This window comes from Pogoniulus pusillus, chromosome Z (assembly GCF_015220805.1).
Source record: "Pogoniulus pusillus isolate bPogPus1 chromosome Z, bPogPus1.pri, whole genome shotgun sequence".
In the NCBI taxonomy this organism is placed as follows: domain Eukaryota; kingdom Metazoa; phylum Chordata; class Aves; order Piciformes; family Lybiidae; genus Pogoniulus; species Pogoniulus pusillus.
Genome location: NC_087309.1, coordinates 13,874,191 through 13,896,352, shown reverse-complemented (window position 1 = coordinate 13,896,352; position 22,162 = coordinate 13,874,191). Strand labels below are relative to the sequence as shown.

General features: G+C 49.6%; 1 protein-coding gene across 30 annotated transcripts in view; it reads left to right on the top strand.

Annotated features, from left to right (window-relative positions):
* The window catches only part of CNTFR (ciliary neurotrophic factor receptor), a 274,938-nt gene that overhangs the window by 26,713 nt on the left and 226,063 nt on the right, over nt 1-22,162 (top strand). For 5 of the 30 annotated variants that reach the window (XM_064140037.1, XM_064140035.1, XM_064140033.1 and 2 more), the window contains 3 exons: nt 14,361-14,468; nt 15,078-15,162; nt 18,404-18,496. The exons of 6 other annotated variants lie outside the window; for them this stretch is intronic. The gene's annotated coding sequence lies outside the window, so the exon portion shown is untranslated. Of the gene's footprint in view, nt 1-2,055; nt 2,161-4,561; nt 4,636-4,702; nt 4,725-14,360; nt 14,528-15,077; nt 15,163-18,403; nt 18,497-22,162 lie in introns of those variants that run through there. 19 more of the 30 variants (XM_064140044.1, XM_064140042.1, XM_064140026.1 and 16 more) reach the window with 12 other exon arrangements.

The following is a 22,162-nucleotide window of genomic DNA, read 5'->3' as shown; positions in this document are numbered from 1 at the left end:
CAAGGGTCACTTTTGCTTTCCTTTCTGTTGTTCTCCACAGGACACTCACATGCAAAGCTACTAGGTTTCTTCAGCACCTTCCCACTCCTCGGAGATAGGCATGGCTAAACCCATCCAGTGCTGCCTGCAGTCCCCCTGCTTGTCCTTGATCCTCCCCTAAAAGCTGATGAGCATTGCAAAGAAGCAGAAAGGAGCTGTCTGGTGTGCTTGACTCTTCTCTAAATTGATCACAGGATATTAGGGGTTGGAAAGGATCTACAGAGATCATTGAGTCCCATCCCCGTGCCAGAGCAGGACCACGGAATCTAGTGCAGGTCACACAGGAACATATCCAGACAGGTCTTGAAAGGCTCCAGAGAAGGAGACTCCACAGTGAAGTGCTCTGTGACACTTACAGTAGAGTTCTTCCTCATGTTGAGGTGGAATTTCCCATTCCATTGGCCCTTGTCCTTTCAGAGGGTACAAGTGGGAAGGGTCTGTCCCTTCCTTCTTGGCCCCCCAGCCCTCATCTATTTATAAACATTTATTAAATCCCCTCTCAGCCTTCTCCCCTTCAAACTAAAAAGCCCCAGGTCCCTCAGCCTTTCTTCATAAGGCAGCTAATCAGCAATCCTGGCAGGTTCCCTGTGCCCAGGAGTGAGACTACCATGGCAATGCAGGGAGCAGAGAACAGGAGGTAAGAAAGGGGACTGGGAGGTCAGGACTCAAATCCATCCAAGGTTCATATCACCCTAAGTTCTCTCAGGGTATCTGGGCAGAGTCCAAGGGGATGGAGTTCAATAGCTCCAAGTGCAGGGTGCTGCACTTTGGCCACAACAACCCCATGCAGAGATACAGGCTGGGGTCGGAGTGGCTGGAGAGCAGCCAGGCAGAGAGGGATCTGGGGGTACTGATTGATACCCACCTGAACATGAGCCAGCAGTGTGCCCAGGTGGCCAAGAGAGCCAGTGGCATCCTGGCCTGCATCAGGAATGGTGTGGTCAGCAGGAGCAGGGAGGTCATTCTGCCCCTGTACTCTGCACTGGTTAGACCACACCTTGAGTGCTGTGTTCAGTTCTGGGCCCCCCAGTTTAGGAGGGACACTGAGATGCTTGAGTGTGTCCAGAGAAGGGCGACGAGGCTGGTGAGAGGCCTTGAGCACAGCCCTACGAGGAGAGGCTGAGGGAGCTGGGATTGGTTAGCCTGGAGAAGAGGAGGCTCAGGGGTGACCTTATTGCTGTCTACAACTACCTGAGGGGTGGTTGTGGCCAGGAGGAGGTTGCTCTCTTCTCTCAGGTGGCCAGCACCAGAAGGAGAGGACACAGCCTCAGGCTGTGCCAGGGGAGATTTAGGCTGGAGGTGAGGAGAAAGTTCTTCCCTGAGAGAGTCATTGGACACTGGAATGGGCTGCCCGGGGAGGTGGTGGAGTCGCCGTCCCTGGAGCTGTTCAAGGCAGGATTGGACGTGGCACTTGGTGCCATGGTCTAGCCTTGAGCTCTGTGGTAAAGGGTTGGACTTGATGATCTGTGAGGTCTCTTCCAACCCTGATGATACTGTGATACTGTGATCTGCAAGACAATATTAATGTGTAGGCAGTGCAGTTGCTCTCACTGTGATCTCTTTAGCAGAACACTTTCAGAGACACTAAAAATGAGGTCTCTGGCCTCAGGTACATGCTCTAGACCGGGCTGAAGGCAGCCTGGCAGAAATTGTTGCATCATGGAGGAACACAAAGCAGGTTTCTTGGAAACACTGTGGAAGGAAGCGAGGACATGTCCCCTCCTACTTGTTTCCAAATCCTCTTCTGATAAGATGGGTTAGACTGATTGTATATAGCATGGCAGTGCTATAGCTGCCCAGATGACAACCTCAGCTTTTTCTTCTTAAACAGTAAGAGGCACCAGCAAAAGTAAAAAAAAAAAAAACCAACAGCAATATTTGCAGAAAACGAATGGTAATAAAAAATTAGGCACTTACTGTTTTTCTTTCCCCAGAGCAGGTTGTTGTTCGTCAGACCTTTGATTGTACAAGAGCTGAGGCCAGCAGAAACTTGGGCAGAACAAGCTCCTGTTCTGGTGCTCAAATGCATGAGTACTCCTTGTCCTGTTGTTAAGGCTGGAGTGCATATATATATCACCAGTATCCCTGCTGCATCAGAAGTGGTGGAAATGTTAAGCCTCCGTAAGTTATAAGGCTGCTTTATTTCCAGGTCTTGCTGTGGCCATTAAGACCTGAGGCTGTAGAACAGCATTTTTTGACTTTTAAGGGCTACCTTATTCCTCCTCCCCAGCAGATATCCATGGTCTGTCTTAATGATGTATCTTAACACTGCTTATGAGCTTGCTGTCTACAGCTGCCTGAAGGGAGGCAGTAGCCAGGTGAGGGTTGGTCTCTTCTGCCAGGCAACCAGCGATAGAACAAGGGGACACAGTCTCAAGTTGTGCCGGGGTAGGTCTAGGCTGGATGTTAGGAGGAAGTTGTTGGCAGAGAGAGTGATTGGCATTGGAATGGGCTGCCCAGGGAGGTGGTGGAGTTGCTGTCCATGGGGGTGTTCAAGAAAAGCCTGGATGAGGCACTTAGTGCCATGGTCTAGTTGACTGGCTAGGGCTGGGTGCTAGGTTGGACTGGCTGATCTTGGAGGTCTCTTCCAACCTCGTTGATTCTATGAACACCATTTTTTTTGGAAGTCATTTGAGTGAATTGGAAGCAGTGGAATACCATGGGTAAGGCAGTGAATGATATGCCCAGTTTCCTCCACGCTACCAGCTGTGGTAGCAGAGTAGAAGCAACCAAAGCTTAGCAGCAGAGAAGAGCTCCCTTGTGCTCATGCAATGGAGGAAAAAAAAAAGGGGGGGAGAATTCTGAAGAGGAGGAAGAACTTTTTTTCCCAAGTAATCATTTTTTAGGCTGCCCAACAAAGTTCTGTTGCCAAGATGAGGAGGCAGCTGGAAGGAACGGCGGACAAAACCCACATAAGTCAAATGCGGGTGGAAATTGACCTCTGCCTCTGATGTTCTAGGCACTGCCCAGCTAAAGCTATTCTCTTGCTTAAGCTCTAGGAGGCAAATTTAGGCTGTGTAAATGATAGACTTTTGATGTCTTGCCTTGAATATAAGCCATGTGTCTCTGTGGCTGTAAGTCCTTCAAGAGCTCTTCAGTGGCTCAGTTTGTTTTGCAGCATTCTCAGTAGGTCTTCTACCTATTGTCTCTGTGCTGCAGTTTTTCCTGTTTGCTTGGAGCTGGTGGAGACCAAAATGAGCCTCACAGCTTGCAATGAACATGAGTAATATGGATGAGGAGTTCTGCAGGAAATGATGTTTTCCTTCAGTTATCTGCACCTGTTACTTGTGGCAAGGGGAGGAAGTGCCCTTGAAGGTGAAGGGGAGGGTGGAGTTCATGCAAAACCAAACCAGCCTTTTCATGGCTGATTTCTTCCCTCCTTACTCAGGCAGAGCTCTCTTTGTACTGAGGCCTGGAAGTCGTAATTGCACCAATGTTTGAACTGGGTTGTTCCAACCTCCACCAGTCCCACAGAAATGGTTGCAGCTGAGCACATTGGGAGGTGCAAAAGGAGCAGATAGCATGGTCTGCTTGGTGGCCTGCAACTAGTTGCCTTCCTCTCTGACCTGTGCTTTTTTTTTAACACACATGCTGAGTCTGCATAGGCTATAAATCTCTTTAGGCAGGGCTTCTTGCTGTGCCTGTGGTGTTGGAGCTGCTGTCTCAGCTAGAGGCTCTGGGCATACTGCAGAGACAAGAGCTTAGATAGATAGTGGGAACAAGATGACTTGGCACTGTCCCGGCTGATGCAATGAGCTTGAGATATTGCCATTGAGGTGACAACACTGCAAGTAGACAAATATCTGGGGACCAAAGAGCTCGTGTTGGTTCTAGCTGCCTTCAGGAGAAGGTGATGGGAAGGCTGTGGTCAAGCACTGTTACTGGGTAAGATGTGTCTGAGGCAAGTTTCTTGCTGGGAGGTTGTAGGAAGCTTCTTACATCCCCAGGGTACGGTGCCCAGCTGCGTTTTTAGGTCGGCAATTCAGTGCATGGGGAAACTGTAAGTAGAAGATGAACTTACAAATTACAGGCTCTGAGGAGGGTATGAAGTGACCCTAGAGGGTTGCGTCAGGGAAAGGATCAAGAAAGGGAGAAATTGAAGAGACTCAGTGCAGCAGTGAGGGCTGTTAAGCAGTGATGGTACATGGGATGTACCATCCCTGGAGTTGTTCACAAAGCATGTAGATGTGGCACTTAAGAGCATGGTTTAGTGGTGTACTTGGCAATGTTAGCTTAACTAACTTGATGGTGGAGGCACCGTCCCTGGAGGTGTTCAAGCAAAGCCTGGCTGAGGCACTTAGTGCCATGGTCTAGTTGACTGGATAGGGCTGGATGCTAGGTTGGACTGGCTGATCTTGGAGATCTCTTCCAACCTGGTTGATTCTATGATTCTATGATCTTTGAGATCTTTTCCAGCTTTAATGATTCTGTGAAAATGGGTAAGAATAGAGGTGTGCTTGTTTGGGTTTCTGGAGAGCCAAGGAAGAATGGCCGAGGCACTGAAAGCTTTCAATGTCTGCAGGGATGATGCTGGATTCCAGAGAGGAGCATGGGCTCTGTTGGAAGCAATGGGAAGAATCTTCAAGTGATATGGAGGTACCTGAGTTGGATGATCTCAGTCCTTCCAGCTGGTGATGGAAAGAGGGAGAAAGGCTTTTTCACAGTACTGCCAGGGAGAAGAAAATGTAAGAGATGCAACTGGTCTATTAACTATAATTGGTTTCTCACCAATTTCTTTTCCCTTCTGAAATGACTGAGATCCTCACCATCTCTTTATACCTGTCTTTAGCAAGATTAAAAGCCTGAAAAGGTGTGGGGAGACTGGGAACAAAAGATGACTGTACAGAAATAGCTATTAAGGAAAGCTTGAGGGTACTTTGCAAGCATCTCAAATGCTTGGCTGACCTCAGTAAATACTCTTCAGGGCACTAGGGAATTAGTGATTGAATGTAAATACCCGGTGTCCCCTTGCTATAAAAACAGGCAGTTTGGTGCGGGGGTGTTGACAGTGCAGGGTGGGTATCAATCTGCGGGACAAAACAGGCTCGCAGTTTGTTGTTTCTGCCCCTGCAGGAAGCGGTGTGATAGGTGTGCTCTCTTGCTTGCAGCTTGACTCCAGGATGCAGGCTTGCAGCTTGACTCCAGGATGCAGCTCTGTGGTGGGATTACAGCCCCAGACTGACAGCAGCTGATCTGTGCCGTTTGTTACTCAGCTCAAGTAGACATCCTGGGCAGCGTTGCTTTAAAGGCGAAGTAAGCACCGTAATTGAAGTGAAGAGGGAAGAGCAGGTTTGGGTGTTGCAGCAGGGTTTTAGAGCGGTGTTTGATGCAGAGCTTCCCTAGTGAAAACGTTCTGCCGCGGAAGCAGGAATGAAAGGACAGTGGAAACTCGAAGTGCTGGAGGAGCATGCAGGATGGTTGTCCTGACCTCTTAAGGTTGGTCCTATGTCCAAATTGATCCTCCTCCTGATCCAGTGAGGATGGCTGACTTGTATTTTGGAAACAAGACAGCCTGCCTTCCCTTCCTCCAAATGACCCGTGGCCTGGCTGCGTTTAGTGAGAACATGGTGTGTCTCCTTTGGTGAGTCTTGCATGTGAAATGAAGAACTAAAGGAAGGTACAGAGGGATGTCTCAGGGTGGGCTGTCAGTAGATGCCTTTGCTGTGGCTATAGAATTTGCCTTCTGGTTTATCTTTACTTAGTTTGGAGGGAGGGGACTGGGGCATCTTCATTGTTTATGCACCCTCCACTTGGGTCTTAAGAGTGGGGTGGCTTGCAATTGGAACTGAAACTTGGGCTTAATATTTTGTAGCCCAGACCAGTTTGTTTGCTGTCTTACAACAAGCCACAAACCAAATTGTGTACTTTGATGGGTAGGATATCAGCAGCTCAGGAGATGGGGGTGGGGTGGTCCCACTGCCAGCAGAAATCTTCTCCCTGTGCTAGCACTTTTGTAGGGGGTGATGTGATGATCTGATCATCTCTTGGCTTAGTTGAACAGTTGAACCAATTGAGCACTTGAGCAGGGTTTCCAGTTCCAGATTCATTCTCCTAATGCTTCTTGGAATCTTTTACACTTCTACCTTTATTTTTTGTTTGTTTTGTTGGTTTTCTTTTTTCCCCCTCTTTCAGTTTTGGATACCAGCAGCCAGAAATAGTCTCACTGTGCTCTAGAAAGAGCTAATACTAAACTCATGCTGTTCAGGATGCTCCCTGCAGCATGCAGGGTTGTATTTTTTTCCTCTTAATTACACTACTGCTTTTGAATAGCCTGACTTACGTGTCGAGGAGCCACAGGGGAGATTTGGAACTGCATATGGGGCACTTTCAGAGCAAGGAGTGGGTGGCAGTATTTGTCTGTGCTGTCACACATGGTGTTCAGACTAGGAGAGGAGCTTCAGCAAAGGGGACACGGCAAGGTGAGCCAGTTGCCCTTGTGACACTAGGTTTGCAGCTGATGAAGTGGAGCAGGGTTTGGCTTATGCTGTGGCCTTGCATCTAAGGGTATGGGTGAAATAGTGATGATTACTTGGGAGGATCAGTTTTCCGCTGAGCAAGTAGGTGGAAAGTCAGGCAACAAAATTAGCTGAATGCACAAACAGTCTGGGCTGGAAGAGGTTCTCTCCCCAGGGAGAGATTAAGGCATGTGGTGTCTTACGTAGCGGTGATGGCCTGTGTGCTCTTGCCGTGCCTTGGCGCTCTGAGCTGACAGTTGTTGAGCTGTTGGCTTTGTGCTTTGTCCTCACTGCTCCCAGCCGCTTTCCGGTGACCAGCTTGGGTAGAATATCTTGTGACACATGTTCAGTCCTCCTTGCAGCTCTTTTCCCACAGGCTCTGCCCCAAGCCCTTCCTTCCTGGGAGCTTGGGTGCTCTGCCCCAAGCCTTTCCCTCCCTGGGGCACTTAGAGCTGAGTTTCATGGCTTCCCTGAGTCCGTATGCAACTCTCAGGGTGTGAATAATGCTGTGAGACAGGCAGGGCTCTGCAAGCCCTGTGCCCGCTACTCTGTGCCAATAAACCTTTTTAACAGAAGGGGCTGTACCTGTAAGCATCACATGAGACTTTAGAAATAACTTCGGTTGTACTTAGCCTCCCTGTGCATCTCTGTGTTAATGTCAGCACTTTCAGTCCTGAGCCTTGGAGTAATCAGCATCTCTTGCCTGACACAAAGGGTTGTACTGGGAAAGGAGGTGGGTGCAACAGAGCATAGAAATAGTAATCTGCAGGTCCTTAGTTGTTTGGCTTCTGGAAATGTAGAAATTGGGAGGATTGGTCCTGGCAGCAAGCTGGTGTGCAGTGATTTTTCTTGGCTTGCTGTAGTCATGGGTCTCCATGGGAGGCTGTGGCTGACCAGGCAGTAGCTCAGTTTCCTGTGCAGATCTGGTAACATCCTACCCAAATTCCATGAAAGGGAAAAAATAAAGAAATAATCTGTTGCCTTTTTTTCCTTTTCCCCCTGCAAGTGGGTCATATCTGCTCTTCAGTGTCAAAAGACCTTAAGAGGTGGAAACGTTTTGCAGGAAACAATGCAGGAACAGAAAGCTGCCAACAAAGCCTTAAGATTGTCTTATTTCTGAGAAGGAGGAGAGCTCTTTCCCCAGACTTACCAAAGAGGATGTAGATAAACACTTGGCAAGGTGTGGTTAAAATCCCATGGTGGGTCAGAATTCAGTGTTTTGCAAAGCAACAAGAGGCTTGAAGGTGTCTGAAGTAATGTTGCAAATAATACCTCTAATTCTGCTTTTAATTTGTCTGCTAATAAAGCAGGGGAGGAGTGGCAGAAGTTTTAAACTCGGCTCGTGTAACTTGGAAAAGGGAATGAAACTCGAGGAGCCATTAGGGAAGAAAAAAGGCAAGAATGTGAAAAAAAAGTCTAAGGAAACTATAACCTGAAAGGATGAGAAATGAAAACTGCAGGCTACTGCAAGGAGGAGGGATTTCAGTCCTAAAGTGTAAGGACTTTGGACATTTCCTGTGCTGAAAGCATCAGGCTTCAAGTGTTTTGCAATTGGAGTACAGGGGCCAGGTTTCCTTGTGCAGAGCTTGCTGTGTCCCATGCTGGGTTCCCATCAGCTGCCTGGCTCCAGATGTGGAGTTGTTCTGCTCAGGCATTAGTGGGGATGGAAGGAAAGCTCTCTGGTGACCTCCTTTTGCGTGCATCTCTGGGGACTGTGCCCCTGTTCTGAGGCTATTTCTGGGCAGAAGTTAATATTGTGGGTTTTCCAGGTTCTTGCAGATAATAACTCAGCTCTGTTCTCCAGTGTCTTTAAATAAAAGAATCACTCTGACTTGCATGCTGATTATTTGGCAGCGTTTAGCACAGGGCAAGTAACACTGGTGTCTTGTAGCAGCTTTGCTGTAGGTGTGTGTCACTAGAAAAGTGGTAAGGAGTGTGGAAGGAACAGGTCTGGATTTTCTGTTCCCTTTATCCTCCTATAAACTCGCTCTTGAGAGCCTTTAGGAGGTGCCTGGAAGTGGAAATCACAAGCTAGAGAGGATTAGGAGTATGTTCTTCAAGGCCTGAAGGTGACATGTGGCTCTGGCATTGAAAGCCAAAAAGCCCTTAGCTGTGCAACGTGGGGGCTCTTGCCCTGTCTCCCCCAGACCTACCAAGTGGAGCAGGGTCTTACAACTGGGAACCTTAAACTATTTAGTCTTTGGCTCTCACAGACAGCCAGTGTGAGATGTTGAGTTGCTTCTGTTCTCTCTCCCATTCACCCGGAGACCTTTGTGTCATTGGCTACTAAATGACCAGCCTGAACCCTCTCCATAGCAAACTGCAAGGTAAGTATTCTCTTGTAGAAACCTCTTTCCAAGTTAAATCAACCCTCTTGGTATTTTAATGCATTTCAAAAAGTCGGAACAGTTCACAATTGAAAACAAGCAGTGTTTAGTGCCTGCTGTGAAGGGAAAGAGTCAGGCACCAGAAAGACTGTCATTTTAGCCCTGCTCTTACAAAAGAGGGTGTTACAGTAAACTTGCTTATTTCACTGAGGGGGAATTCAGCAGGCTTGATGGGAACCGGATGAGACAGGCACAGTAAATGGATTTTGCCAGCCGAATTGAAAGGAAAGGAACATGCATGTGCGGTGGCTGGTCAGAAATTGACTGTATCTTGCAGAAACCAGGAATGAATTAGGGGCAGAGAATTAGCAAACTCTGAAACGACATCTCTCTGACTATATTCAAGGTCCTTCTCACCTTAGGTATGCCTCCAATGGAGGCTGACTGCAGCAAGCAGGGTGGCTCTATTTAATTGCCTTCCTGCCTTTTAGCTCTGTGTTCTGTAGGTGCAAGTCTGGGGTCTGCTTGAATGCTGCTGTTGGGTTTCTGCAGCTACCAGCGTTGCAGGCAAGGCAAGCTGAGGGACTTCCTCTAGATGTGACATTCCATGTGATCAGCACCAACTGCCCAGCGCTGGTGGGGACCTCTGGGGTAGAGCAAGGGAAACAGATGCATGTCTGATGGTCCCTGATCCCTGGGTGTAGATTAATACCCAGCCTTACTTGGGGAGGGTTCTCCACTGTTTCTCTACCTTTTAGAGCGTGGGTTTAACTCCCCAGTGAGTACCATGCATTTCATCCCTTACTGTTAGAAAGTGTTTTCTCCCTGGTTTGGAGGCAGCAGAGCTGTGGAGATGAGTACTGGAGAGATGCACAGTACTTGTGACCTCTTCTGCAACAGCTTACAGAGAGTAACAAGAAATCAAGCATCGTGTACTGGTGTCCTGATGGCCATCATCTCTTCTGCTCAGGCAAAGCTAATTGTTGCATGGCAAGGTTTCACTGCTGGGAGGGAGCTATAGGGATGGTGTCTGTGAGAAGCTGCTAGAAGCTTCCCCTGCATCCAGTAGAGCCAGTGCCAGCTATCTCTGACTACAAGATGAGCTCGTTACTAGCCAAGTCCAAGCCCATCTGTGACCTTGGTAACACCTCTGTGATAATGTATTTAAGAAGGGGAAAAAATGCTGTACAGAAGCAATTGCAGCTGGAGAAAGGAGTGAATATATAAGAGAAACAACTCTGCAGACACCAAGTGAAGGAGAGATAAGAGGTACAGAGATGCCTCTACAGCCCATGGAGAAGACCATGGTAAGACAGGCTGTCTCTCTGCACCCCATGGAGGATCCCATTCTGGGCCAGTCCTGGGTTCATCAGTTCAAGAGAGATGTTGAGATGCTGGAACATGTCCAGAGAAGGGCTACAAGTCTGGTGAAGGGCCTGGAACACAGCCCTGTGAGGAGAGGCTGAGGGAGCTGGGGGTGTTTAGCCTGGAGAAGAGGAGGCTCAGGGGGGACCTCATTGCTGTCTACAGCTACCTGAAGGGACATTGTAGCCAGGTGGGGTTGGTCTCTTCTCCCAGGCAACCAGCAACAGAACAAGGGGACAGTCTCAAGTTGTGCCAGGGGAGGTCCAGGCTGGATGTTAGGAGGAAGTTGTTGGTAGAGAGAGTGATTTGCCATTGGAATGGGCTGCCCAAGGAGGTGGTGGAGTCACTGTCCCTGGAGGTGTTCAAGCAAAGCCTGGCTGAGGCACTTAGTGCCATGGTCTAGTTGACTGGCTAGGGCTGTGTGTTAGGTTGGCCTGGATGATCTTGGAGGTCTCTTCCAACCTGGTTGACTCTATGAACCCGAAGAAGGTTGTGATTCTATGAGAAGCTAATGATGGAGAAGGATCCTGGTTGTTCCTGTGACCTCATGGGGTGCAGCCCATACTGGAGCAGATTTGCTGGCAACACTTAAAACCCCATGGGACACCCTTGCTGGAGCAGTCTGTCCCTGAAGGATTATGTCCTGTGGAAAGGACCCAAGCTGGAGCTGGTTGTGAAGACCTTCAGCATGGGAGGGTCTCATGTTGGAGAAGTCTGTGGATAACTGTCTCCTGTGGGAGGGACCCCACATTTGAGTAGGGCAAGAGTGGTAGGAGTCCTCCCTGTGAGGAGGATGGAGTGGCACAGACAACTTAAACTGACTTGTAACCCTCATTCCTTGCCCTGTGCAACTGCAGGGGGAGGTGGGTAGAGGGATCAAGAGTGAAGCTGAGCCTATGAAAAAGGGAGGGGGTTTTGAGATTTGTTTTCATTTCTTATTACCTGACTGATTTGATTGGTTAAATTAAACTAGTTTCACAAAGTCTAGTTGGATGGTAAATGGTGAATGATCTCTCCCTGTCCTTAAGCCATGGGCTTTTGTTATATTTTCTCTCCCCTGTCAATCTGAGGAGGGGGAGCAATAGAGTAGCTATGGTGAGCACCTGATGTCTAGCCAGGGTCAGCCCAGCACAGGGGACTCCTTTCCTCTTGGAGACACAGAGAGGGCTCTGATCTTCATCCTCTGAGGATTGGGAGCCCAGCAGGATGGTGAGTGGCACAGCTGGATGTGGTGTGCTCTCCCCAGCCTAATGAAGGAGCTTCAGATTTGCTGGGGGCTCTAGTTAGTGTGTAAGAACAGCTACAGCAAAACAGCATCTTTTGGTGTTATCCTAAGGTAAATCAGCTTGCAGGGAAAAAATCCAAAGGTCAGAGTGAAATGTCCTACTTCATCACACACCAACATATTCCTCTAGCAGAGTCTCTTCTTGACTAACACTGACCATGTTCAATGCACAACAGAGGGCTGTGTAGCAAATCTGACCCAAAGTGAGAGGGAGGTGGGCTTAGTTATCATAGAATCAACCAGGTTGGAAGAGACCTCCAAGGTCATCCAGTCCAACCTAGCACCCAGCCCTGTCCAATCAACTTGACCATGGCACTAAGTGCCTCATCCAGGCTTTTCTTGAACACCTCCAGGAATAGTGACTTTTGCCTCTCCTACAAGCACTGATGTAAAAAAGCATGCTTGCTTATTAAAAATACTATACCTCTTCGTTGTAACTCTGCTTTAACAAAAGGAAACTCTATTCCCCAGCAGGACAAGTCAGGAGTAGTTGTTAGTGCTGTGTACCCTGGCAGGCTGCTAAACTCCAGCTACAGATGAAGAAGCAGGGGCAGTATTAACTGTATAACTAAAGAACAAAGCAGAGGCTCTCAAGATTTGGGAGACTGCTTGCATACAGGCAGCCTGTGAAATGCTTAGGGAGTGCCTACTAACATTAGAGCAGTACATCTTACAGTGTCACCCGTGGTGCATTTTGGTGACTCAGAAATAGCTCTTGGTCAGTTGGCTTGCATTTTCTTTGCATTGGAAGTCAAAACACCTGAAGTCCTTGTGGGTCACTGATCTATATGAGGTGCAAAGTGGAGATGGAGTCCAGCATCAGTAAGTTTGCAGATGACACCAAGCTAGGAGCAGGTGTTGATCTGTTGGAAGGTAGGAGAGCCCTGCAGAGGGACCTGGACAGGCTGGATAGGTGGGCAGAGGCCAATGGGATGAGATTGAACAAGGCCAAGTGCAGAGTTCTGCACTTTGCCCACAACAACCCCAAGTAGTGCTACAGGCTGGGGACTGAGTGTCTGGAGAGCAGCCAGGAGGAAAGGGACCTGGGGGTACTGTTGGATAGTAGCTGAAGATGAGGCAGCAGTGTGCCCAGGTGGCCAAGAGAGCCAATGGCATCCTGGCCTGCATCAGGAACAGTGTGGCCAGTAGGACAAGGGAGGTTATTCTTGCCCTGTCCTCAGCACTGGTCAGGCCACACCTTGAGTGCTGTGTCCAGTTCTGGGCCTCTCAATTCAAGAGAGATGTTGAGGTGCTGGAACATGTCCAGAGAAGGCCAACAAGGCTGGTGAGGGGCCTGGAACACAAACCCTGTGAGGAGAGGCTGAGGGAGCTGGGGGTGTTTAGCCTGGAGAAGAGGAGGCTCAGGGGTGACCTCATTGAAGTCTACAACTACCTGAAGGGAGGTTGTAGCCAGGTGGGGGGTGGCCTCTTCTGCCAGGCAACCAGCAACAGAACAAGGGGACACAGTCTCAAGTTGTGCCAGGGGAAGTCTAGGCTGGATGTTAGGAGGAAGTTGTTGGCAGAGAGAGTGATTGGCATTGGAATGGGCTGCTCAGGGAGGTGGTGGAGGCACCGTTCCTGGAGGTCTTCAAGAAAAGCCTGGATGAGGCACTTAGTGCCATGGTCTAGTTGACTGGCTAGGGCTGGGTGCTAGGTTGGACTGGCTGATCTTGGAGATCTCTTCCAACCTGGTTGATTCTATGATTCTAAACTCAAATGCTTAATTACCTGGGTCTGTGTTGGAAATGAATAGACCAAGAAGTCTATTTAATCTGGAGACAGATGCTGGCAGTCTCTGTTGTTGATTACTAACACAGACTGGCTCGGGATTGTGGTTGGTGTTTAGTTAAATGGAAGTCACATACTTCAGGAGGAGGATGGCAAGAATCAATCTTGCATTGATTTTAGTGGCAAGGGTAAGCTAAGTGTGTTGCTGCTTCACCAAAAAAAAATCACTGTTTTCAGCATAGTTTGGTGCTGTGTGGTTCTGTGTGGTCCCACCACTGTTTTCCTTTGGTCTTGTCCTGTGCCAGCTGCCTCCTTGTACCCAACGTGGCATGGGCAGTGCCACCCTTTCTTCTACTCTTTCTTCTGCCTGGGTGCTTCCTGCATTGCCCTATCTGGCAGTAAACACCTGCCTGGAGATTGCTTAGTGCTCCAGAGGGATTTGGAGGTAGATGGTCCCTTGGGGAGCAGAGAAGCTATTACCTTGCAGTTGCTGTCGTGTCAGCACGGGCTTGCAATAGAGCCACAGCTGCTGTGGGGCTGATCTCTGTCTCGATGGAGGGTTTCTTTTTTCTCTCTCAGCAGCCTCCTTTGCTGGCCCTGTGTTAAAGCATTTGATCAGATGCGGTCTGGAAAGGCAGGGCTCCTGGTGAAGCATGCTCATAGAGGTATCTCTTGGCTTATGGCTGCTTATTAAAGGGTAGCAGCAGGATTTTCACCTGGTGGCAGTGTGCCTGCACTTAAAAAGACTGTGAGAAGGTTGACTGGACCCAGAGTCATGCTTGTCCAGCTGTACTGGTGGCTTTTGCAGCGTTGCTGAACTCTGTGCTGCTTCTAGTGCCAGAGGGCGCTCTGCGGGGTGGGCAGTGCAATAGGTGTAGTGGGGTCTGGCTGTCAGGTTATGTCCTCTCCAATCATCTAGTTCTTTGGTCTTTCCTCCTGCACCAGAAAGATAGACAAGGATCTGCCTCCTCTGGACACTGAAAGATCAGGGCATTTTCACTATGAACTTCCTCTGTGCCCTTCACTGACTGAAGAAATGTCCTAATTTTTATGTTAATGCCCTCCACAGGCTTCCCTATTCACTTCTAGCAGGGCTGGGCCCCACTGCCCCACACATTTTGATCTAAGAGCTCTTCCTTTTCTCTCCATCTCTTTGCTCAGATTCCTCTACCCCAGCCTGCTGGTGCTGTGAGGAGAAGCATCCATCTGGGAGCAGGTACCAGGCAGCAGTGGGATCAGCAGAGACGTTCTCTTGGTGCATGACAGCCTGTATCAGTGCCACCTATGGATGCCAGCCAAGTGCTGCCAATGGCTCCTATCTCCTATGGGTGAGAGGATGTAGTGGCAGGGATGGGAAGGCCATCGAGTGCCTTTTAGCAGGAGGCCAAGGCTTCTTCTTGAAGCCAGAAGGACAATGAAGGCGCTGAAGCAGCCCGAGCGCAGCTGGGGGCAGAGGGGGACAGGCAGCAAGAGGAATCCATGCAAATGGCCACTTTGATGTGACTTCGAGGAGGGAGCAGGGCCGGAGCATTGTTCCTATCACATCACATCAGTTTCACATTCCTCATGCAGGAGTGATCAACGCTTTCAGGGCCAGACAAAAGAGCGGGGAGATGAACAAAAGCGAGGAGGGGGGGCGCTTTACCTACTGCAGAATAGAGGCAGAGGATGAATTGCTCTCTTGGCAAGCCATGGAGATGGGCTGGCAGTTGCTGTGCTTTAAAGCACCAGCTTAAAATTTTTCTCTTTTAAAAGAGGGAAGAGGGGGGGGGAAAAAAAGTAGGAGGAAGGGTTTCCTGTGTGCAGAAACAGGAATAAATGAGATAGCATGGCAAGTGTCTCTGGTCTAAGGCATTCCCTTGACTGGTCTCTTTCAAGTGATGACCCTCAGCTTATCGCAGAAGTGCATTGTGTCCTCCTGAGATGAGGTGTTGGCAAACATGGGTTTGACCCAAACTGAAAGGTGAGAGTGCTTTTAAAGGAACCTTCTTTCAAAGCCAGAAACTTAAGTGAGCTTATACAGAGGCTGAGCATATACAGCTGGGAACAGAGCTTTGCATCACCGTGGAGGGTGTTGACATCGGCTATGGTCCAGGAGGAAAAGCCATGTTGGAGGGAGCCATGGATTGTGCCCAGCTTTCCTAAACTATGCTGAGAGAAGGAGCATGGAGGAGATGAGGAAGTATCTTTGGCTTTTCTGCTGTCTCTACTGAGGATCCTGTCTCTTGCTGCAGAGTAAACTTGCCGATTCCCCTTTAACTGGGATGGGTTCTGTTGGACCAGAAAGCAGAGACAAGGGACAAAGCAGAGTATAGCACAGGGTGGAGATGTCCGCATGTGTGTGCCTGTGTGTGTGCTGCCATCTCAGCTCTTGCTCCAACCTCAGTGGCTGAGCCCAAGGTCTGTGTGCTCTGGCTTGACTTGCTTGCTTTCCCATTCCTGATCCCTCCTGGCTCTGTCCGGTCACTGACTGCTTTTCTGTCTCTGAGCCTGGGGTCTCCCTTCTGCCTTGTCCCCAGTTGCCTGCTTTCGTGTACTCTGCTATCCACTTAGCTTGGGGGAAAGTGCATTAAACCAGCTCTCTTTTTTTTTTCCCTTGTATGTGCCATCTGCAGTTTGGCTCGTGCAAGTATTAAGTGGAACTGCATCCCCCAAGGATGCTCAAGCTTCTCTCGTCCTTCCCCAGAAACCTTTTTCCTGTGGTAGCACAAACTGAGCATCATTCTCACCTCATAGCAACCCCCTTGCTCTACCAGCCCCAACCACAGCTCTGGCTACCCCCACCTTAGCCCTGACACATGGCCCCCTCCCTCCAGCCCAGGGCCTCTCTCTCTGAAAGGCTGTCAATCAGGCTGAATTGTCTGGTGGTTTTGTGATGTGGAAAGACTCCCACCAAGGAGTCAAGGGCCAGACTGAGACCTTTAAACTCGATTCCATTTGTGTCTTAAATCAAACAGGAATCCAGGTCCTTGGATGGAGGGGGAGGTTTAAGGGGATGAAGAGGCTCAAAAGCCTCCGCTGCCCCCCCTGAGTTTTCCTGGAGCCCCATCTCCACCTGCCCTATGTGGAGGGGGGGATGTGCCCATACCTCTGGGCTTTTGGACTTGTTTCCCTCCAGAGCCCTTTGGTCTGGGGCTGTGCTGAGAGGTTGGGGGTTGACAGTCCTGCTTCATTTAGTAGTGGCCTTTTGAACAAACCCTGCTGCCTGGGGAACGTGGCAGGGAGAGTGCTTTTGCAGTGAGAGGGTTAAAGGAGATACTGAAAAATGGAAACACTGCCCTGGGGAAAGGGGAGACTTCTGAGATCCGTTGTTGAGCTCTTTGTTTCTGGGACCTGAGACTGGGCAGGTGAGCAGAGCTGTCTTCCTAGTGTCTCTAGTCTCATCAGTTTGTGATGGCTCCTGATGCAGAGGAGGATGACTGATGTCCTACAGACGGTTGCAAGGTTAAAAACAGTGTTTTAGCCTCCTCCCAGAACTGCACAAACAAGCTTGACCTTTTTGGACTGTCGTTACTGTAGAGAGGAGAGTGCCCTGGTGCCTGTCCCCAGTATGCCAGTGTCTTGGTGCTTGAGTGTCAGATACTGCAATCATCCAGAGTCATCCAAAGGCAGGGTAAAACCATGAAGCAGTGTGAAAGGTGTCCTGAATTTCCCTGCCAGAATAGGGCACTGGGGCAGGTGATGTTCACAAGACACTCTGTCTTGCCCCTGCTGTATGTAGGGATGGGCTCAGCCTCATCTTAAGTGGCAGGTTGATATTTCTATTCTTTTCTTCCCTCTAGAAGAGAAGTTGACAGCAGTAGAGCTAAGGCTGCCTAGTTTGACCTGGGGTTGTGCCCTGTCCCATCTTGTAGGGATTGCTGGGGGGTCCTAAACTTAGTGCTGCTGGAGAGAGGAGGTAGAGGAGGCCTGTGTGGGAATCAACTTTTGCAGTTCAACCCATGGCTTTCTCTGCTTGCTGGTGAGCAAAGAGTTTGCTTTTCTTTTCATTCTTTCTCTCTCTTTTTTTTTCCTCTTCCTTTCTTTTCCCATCTTCTTTCCAAAGTCCACACAGGTGAGGTATTTCATTTTGTCTTCCCAAGGGGGAAAGTTGCAAATCTCTCTTTCCCTGACTGAACTGTGTTTTCCAGGAGAAGCCTAGAGCTGCCTTAGGACATGTACAGGCTCAAAAATGCAGTGGGCTGTGTTTGTTTCTGCATTCTGGGCAAAGTCAGGGCTGCTGCCACTGCTAAGTAAATACAGAGCTGTCCTAATGAGTGACTGCAGTAGCCAGGGTTGTGCTTGCTGCCTGTGTCAAGCCAGATGGATCTATCTGGGGACTTGAACAGCAGCTTTCTTGCAGCTAGCAAAAGCAGAGCCACTGGCATTTGGATTACCAGCTCTCCTGTGCTTTTAACAGAGTGCCAATGTTTGACAAAACCATTAAGTTAAATTAAGCCCTACACGTTTAAAATGGATTTGGAGACTACTGGCTGACTTGCTATTAGCAGAGCTGTCTCTTCTCTTTCGTCTTCCCCCCCCCCCCCCAACCCCCCTTTCTCCATTTAATTCCCTCTGCCTATCTGGTTTTACTGCTGACATTTAAAAGCAGCATGCTGGGACTGAAGGAGAGACCTGGCACAGGGGATGGCGCTGGTTGGAGCCTGGGCACGCTTGATCCCATTGTGGTCGGCAAGTGGGATGCTTAGGCAAGCCCCATGTCTTGCAGAGCCTGGGCATAGGTTGGCTGGGAACGCTTTGATCCTTGCAGAGCCTGTGGCTGCTCTGCTCTTGGTCATTGCCAGTGTTATTTATGGCACAGGCTGCTACTTTGCTGGGTCGTTTCCAGAGAATGGAGAAGGATGCTTTTGGCTCCGAGGGGCTCACAGCCAAGGGCGGGGGATATCAGAGAGCATTGGTGTGAGCAGCAGCAGCAGCACAGTCTGAGTCACCTTGACTGGCCTTGGGTGAAAATGAAGGGCTCTAAAGAGGCATAGGGTAATGACCTTGTAAATGGACGTGTAGCCTAAGTGCTCCCCGGTGTTGTCAGCTGCTTTGTGTCCCTGATACCACTCTTCATGTCTGTGGGGAATCACTGGGGCTGGGTGGTTGCTGGGGTCTCAGTTGCACAGCTGCATTTCAATAACACAAGCTCTGTTACTCACTGGTATGAGGAAATGCTGTCAGCTCCCCTGTGCTCATCTAACGTAGCTTTTCTGGTGCAGAATCCTTGTGAAACCACCCTGTGGCCGCTGGTAAAGCGATTGCTGCTGCTGCCCTGGAGCATATTTTGGGAGTGGGCTGTGAAATTGAAGAGGGTGAGTAGGAGGCATGGTTGTGGCACCCCAGCCCAGCTGTGCAACTGGAATAGGGAAGGATGGATGGCCTCTGCTTGGGGAGCAAAGGCAGCTGCCTCACTGCAGCTGCACTGGAGTGTGAATGCAGTTAGAAAAGAGAAAGAGTGGTGGCATGGGGTGGGCTTAAAGACTAGGGATAAAAATACCCAATGGTTATTACAGTACAGGAGTGAAAGTTTTCCAAGTAGTGAATATACTGAGGGGTATCTGATAGAGCTTGTGGATCAGGTAGGAGATACAGCAATTGGATTGTGGACCAAAGCTGGACATGTGTGAGAGACCTGCAGTGCTCTTAGCTGGTGTCCTGTAATCCTGATCTGTGGAAGCATGTTGTGCAAAGTGCTGGCCTGGCACAACATCCCACCTTCCTCTGCCTACTGGCTTCAAAATATTAATTGCAGATGATATGGGGGCTGCCAGCTGGGCTGCACTGCAGAGGCAGCTTTCCTGCTGAGGAGGTCTTTGCTCTTTACATTGAAATGCCCTCAAGCACCTCTGCTCCTGTTCACCTTTTGCCTCTTGGTCTTTGCTGCCTTTGCTTCGTGGTTATTAGGTCACTCTAAGATGTTGTTTCTGGATGTGTGCAGCTTCCCTCTTGCTCTCTTTGTCACAGTTTGCCTGAAGAGAAGCCAGGAGCTGCTGGAGATACTTCAGAAGAGCAACATGATTGCTGTTGGATGTGCAGTTCTGGTGTGTTAAAGTGTGGGAAGCACCTCTGGGTGAAGACCTGGAGGAGAGCCGACATCATGGAGCTCACTCCCACTGGCACCCAGCACATGGTGCCTGTAGCTGTATCTTCCTGCTGGATGCAACCCCCACCCCCCACCAGTGTCTTGTTTCTCTGTGTGTTCTGTCATTATTTCCATGTTCGTTAATGCTGATACGCTCAATTGCATCAGCTTGTTTCCAGGGACCAAGTGCAACCCCACGCTTTCATTTGTGTCCCTGCTGCCTAGCTGTTGCCCAGGCGATGCCAGGTGCTTTGACATCATTACCCAGCTGACTGGCATCCTCTCTGCCCCATTAACCTTGCCATAATTGACTTCAAATTGAAGGAACGGGGTTGGGGGTGGTGATGAAAGTGTGTTGAAATAGCAACTGTGCTTCACTGTGGAGTAGGGCTCTTTGTTTTGTGAAGGAAGAACTGGCAGTCAGTTACAGCTACAACAGGGTTTGGAAAGCATTTCTTACCCTCTAGGAAGCTATGTAGCTTGTCCTGGTCTACAGTATTTTCCCACCACCATCTCCCGTGGGAACGTGACAACAAAAGTAATTGGTGGTTGTCAGCAGGGAAACTTGGAGTTTGTGGAAGAGAAGGATGCTGTCGGCGATGCTGAGACCCCAGTGGGTCTAGGGAAAGTGAAACAGAGTGTGTGTGTGGGGGGGGTCTTGCTCTGTTTTGAGCCCCTTAACAGGTGAGGAAAGGCAGGAGATGGACTTGCTTTCAGAAACACCTGGAGACAAGGCAGCAGACAACAGTCTGCTTTGGAGTGTCTAATTGCCTGTCAGGCACTGACAAGAATCTTATGAGTGTGGTCAAAGTGTGGAGAAGAGAAGACTTAGAGGGGATTTGATAAACGTTTATAAGTATCTGCAGGCTGGCCAGGAGCAGGGGGACAGGCTCTGCTCACTGGTCCCTGTGATAGGACAAGGAGCAATGGGTGTAAGTTGCAGCAAAAGAGGTTCTGCCTCAACACAAGGGGGAACTTCTTTACTGTAAGGGTCACAGAGCACTGGCACAGGCTCCCCAGAGAGGTTGTGGAGTCTCCTTCTCTGGAGCCTTTCAAGGCCTGTCTGGATGTGTTCCTCTGTGATCTGTGTTAGATAGTGTTGCCCTGCTCTGGCAGGGGGGTTGGACTCAATGATCTCCTTGGGTCCCTTCCAACCCCTAACATCCTATGGGCCTGCCCATGCTGTGAAATACTGTAACAGGGATAAGAGACAAGAGCAGCATAGCTTTTGAGATGCTCAGCCGTGGCCTGTGGCAGCCTCTGTGTGACCTGAGCTGACTGGTCCTACTCCACCTGCACGGCATTAGGTTGAGATTTGGGTCAGTCCACATTGTTCTACATCTCTGAACCTAAATCCATTCTGGTGACTAGCTGCATTTTCTTGTTTCTTGATTAAACTATTTTTAACATTTGTTTTGAAATATTTAAATAGCATAACACTTCTCCAAAGTTTGGGTTCTTTTTTTTTTCCCTGTTTAAAGGTGTATTAAGGGCTCTGCAGCGGGACCTTGACCACCTGGACAGATTGGCAGAGTCCAATGGGATGGTGTTCAATAGCTCCAAGTGCAGGGTGCTGCACTTTGGCCACAACAACCCCATGCAGAGATACAGGCTGGGGTGGGAGTGGCTGGAGAGCAGCCAGGCAGAGAGGGATCTGGGGGTGCTGATTGATACCTGCCTGAACATGAGCCAGCAGTGTGCCCAGGTGGCCAAGAGAGCCAGTGGCATCCTGGCCTGCATCAGGAATGGTGTGGTCAGCAGGAGCAGGGAGGTCATTCTGCCCCTGTACTCTGCACTGGTTAGACCACACCTTGAGTGCTGTGTTCAGTTCTGGGCCCCCCAGTTTAGGAGGGACATTGAGATGCTTCAATGTGTCCAGAGAATGGCGACGAGGCTGGTGAGAGGCCTTGAGCACAGCCCTACGAGGAGAGGCTGAGGGAGCTGGGATTGTTTAGCCTGGAGAAGAGGAGGCTCAGGGGTGGCCTTATTGCTGTCTACAACTACCTGAGGGGTGGTTGTGGCCAGGAGGAGGTTGCTCTCTTCTCTCAGGTGGCCAGCACCAGAAGGAGAGGACACAGCCTCAGGCTGTGCCAGGGGAGATTTAGGCTGGAGGTGAGGAGAAAGTTCTTCCCTGAGAGAGTCATTGGACACTGGAATGGGCTGCCCGGGGAGGTGGTGGAGTCGCCGTCCCTGGGGCTGTTCAAGGCAGGATTGGACGTGGCACTTGGTGCCATGGTCTAGCCTTGAGCTCTGTGGTAAAGGGTTGGACTTGATGATCTATGAGGTCTCTTCCTACCTAGGTGATACTGTGATACTATATTTTCATGTTTTCTTTTTGCCACCTTTGGAGCTCAAGTCACCCAAACCGATGCTTTGCTGCAGAATCTCTATCACTGAATTGGTATCTTCCAACAGTCTTTACTGTGCAGTTTTCTGTCAGCTTGAGTCAATGTTATCTATTTGCCTTCTGCTTGCACAGCGCCATGGTCACCAAGTCTGCCTGTATTTCCTCGTGACTTGTGCTGCACATAACTTGTTAGGCTTAATTGAGCTACCTGAGACTGGATGGATGGAGACGTCTGCATCAAGCAGCTTGCTGGCCAAACCCAACAGAACTGGTTCTGCTCCAGCACAGACCCAGCAAAAGTCAGGTCTGTCCACTGAGGGCAAGTGTTATGCTTCTCTGTGTAGAGAGGAGCTTCCCATGTGCCTCATTCATAGCTGGGTCAGAAGGCTGCAGTGCTTCAAACTTTACTACTCCTTATTAAGGCATTATTATAGAATCATGGAATAGTTTAGGTTGGAAGGGACCTCAAAGATCATCCAGTTCCAACCTCCTGCCATAGGCAGGGACACTTCCCACTAGAACATGTTTCTCAAGGCCTCATCCAACCTG